Genomic DNA, 2,944 nt, shown 5'->3' on the forward strand with positions numbered 1-2,944 from the left:
CTGCATTTTATTTACTTGGAAACTTGCAGAAACAGTCGAGTTTGTAGTTACAGTTAAGTGCTTTAGGTGGTTGAACCAGGATTAAAACATTTCAGGGCTGTTATGAGGTCATTAAAATAATCCAAGAATAAAATGGAGGATCTCTTCCAAAGCCCTCCCTGCAGCAGGGTTAGGGTTAAGGATGAAGGATGAAGGTGACCACACAGCTGAACCCAGAAAACGCCTCCAGGTTTCAAGTAGTTTACCTTTGTGACTGAGAAGAACTGGTGAGACTGGTTTAAAAAAAAAAATGACTGTAGAGTGTTTTTTCTGACTTTGCTCTCTACTTAAATGTATTGCTGAACTTTATCGGTTGCCCTCTGCAGCAGTTAAATACAGTTAAAATGATGTTACAGCAGATGGCAGACTTGTTGAGGAAGTTTGTGAGAAGATGTGATAATAAGCGTGACACTACAGGACCTCTGCTATGGGCTCTTCCAAACAGACTTTATTGTCACGGTCAACCAGGACCGGATCAGCCTGAAAAACTGGTCAACACTTACTGACAGAAAAGTACGAAAGCACAGCTAAAAATATTTAAGTTACCTGAGCTGCAGTTTAATTTGACTTCCTCATCACCCCTTAATTTCAGAGATTCACTGCAATTGGTTTTGGCCGTATAATTAATCATAGATTTGTGAGGGAATTGGCTCCACTGAAGTTTAATATCATCCAAAGCGAGGCCGGCATCATTAGCTAATATTATGACCCTGCAGTCAAGTGTGTCAACTTTTGAGGCCTTTATTATTTTCACTTAACGCAATATTGTGCCCCATCTAGAAATGTGCAGCTGTGGCTCAGAAGTAGAGCAGTGGTTCAGTTTCCCTTTGTGTGAGAAGGAAAAATCTTCTCCAATTTACATTCCCACTGTGTGAATGTGGTGTAAAAACATTTTAAGTGGTCAGAAAGACTAGACATGCGCTGTACAGGTGGATTTTTTTGAAGGGGTTTTCTAGGAAGCTGAATAAATCTGTGTGCGCACAGTATTTAAAGGTCCAAGATTCAGAAAAAGTTACCTTTTAATGTCTTATCAATGTGAATCTGTGCTCCTGGTGTGTCTAGAGATCCTCAAACTCTGTGAAAAGACCATCCTCCCTCCTCCTCTCCTTCTCTCCATCTTTAAGTAAATGTTCAGTAACGCTCTGTTTTGATTTGGCTCCCTGTATGATGTCATAAGGGGATCTGTTGATCATGTGACCTCATCCGGCCTTTTAGCAAAAAAACAAAACAAAAATAATGTGTTAAACCATGTAAACCTATTTTAGCAAATACACGTATTATACAAATTCAAGTATGAGCTTGAAAAAGAGCAAAATCTGAGACCTGTAATGACGATGCTTCATGATGCGCAGAGGGAGGGAGGTGGGAGGTCGGGGGCCAACAGGGCACCGGGGAGGAGGCTGCCTGCAGGACTTTCTGACAGAAAGCCTTGGGGCGTTTTTTGTATTTTGTAGACGTTTCCCTGCTCCAACAGACCTGATTCAAATTAATGGCTGGTTATCAGAGCTGCAGAGCTGGATGATGAGCCGATCATTTGGATCAGGTTGGAGAGGACCACTGCCTTAGGGTAACCAGAGCCTTAATGATCTATGTGAGTTTGGATGACAATTTTTTTTTTTTACTCTTTTAACCTCCTCAACGATTCCTTTTTAATTTTTAGTGTTCTTTTTTATCTATTGGTTTGATTTTACTTATGTGCTGTCTTAGTTTTGATTCACTTGTGCAATTTAGGCCTCTTTTTTTTCATATGCTGGTGTGCAGACATGGAGAAAATAGTCTTTCATTAATGCTTTATTGTCTATTTTCACCTAAATGGGACCATTATCTACTAAATGAACATCGTGCTGTATTGAAGAAGACTGGCCACAGAGACTATAAGCTCGTTAGGAAAGTGTTCACTGAGGTGATAAATCTAGTGAGAAATAGGGTCATTACATTTTATGTTACATATAAAATATATATTATCATCATATCATGTTACATCTTTATGTTACATGTAAAGGAACGGGTGCATGTAGAACAAATAATGAAGAATGAATGAAAAACATACAACAGAAATAAATCAATCCAAGAAAATAAATAAAGGGCTTGGGTTTTTCCCTGTAAATCATATTCTCCCATGATGCAGGAAAGCTGAACTGCATTTTCCTTTTTCAAGACTGAGGGCTTTTGTATTCCAAAGAAATTCAATGTGAAACACACTGACTACACCAAGGTTTCACTTTCATATGATTTGATTTGTGTAAATAAAATTTCCCCTGAATCAGGATGTTAGTAACCAGAAAGTCTTATTTGTTATTGTCTGTAAATAATGCCCCTCTGAGAAAAGGTTGCAGGATGAAGAATGTTTGTGCAGATCATCAAAATCAGAGTACATCAGTAGTTTCAGCATCATTCAAGATTCAAAGATTCAAAGCGTTTATTGTCAAGTGTACAGTGCAGAAACAGGTTTCCCTGTACAGTGAAAATCTTACTTTGCCATCCACACTGAATGCCAAAGAGTAAAAAAAGAAGAGGATAGAATAAAATATAAAAACATATAAATATAAGCTACTATTGCTAAATAAACTGCTATTGCTTAACATATAAATATATTTACAAAATGTGCAACTTAAAAATACACAAAATACACAGTGTTTGAATCACAAAACACTGTTTACAGTGTTACAGTTCAATGAATTGTTACACTCCATTTAAAGGGATTTCTAATAATGGGGGTTTTTAAGTAGTTGACACTTAACCCATAGATATTTTGGTCTGAATACAGTCTGTATGGCCACGTCTATGTAAAAACTCATGTGCACTGTCTCTTTAAAACAAGAAGGGGGCGGTGCCTCTACGTCATCCTCATTAACATAGCTGCCCAAACGCGGAGCGGTCTTCCCTTTCATCCTGCCGCCGCTGA

Source organism: Pempheris klunzingeri, chromosome 2, assembly GCF_042242105.1.
Source record: "Pempheris klunzingeri isolate RE-2024b chromosome 2, fPemKlu1.hap1, whole genome shotgun sequence".
In the NCBI taxonomy this organism is placed as follows: domain Eukaryota; kingdom Metazoa; phylum Chordata; class Actinopteri; order Acropomatiformes; family Pempheridae; genus Pempheris; species Pempheris klunzingeri.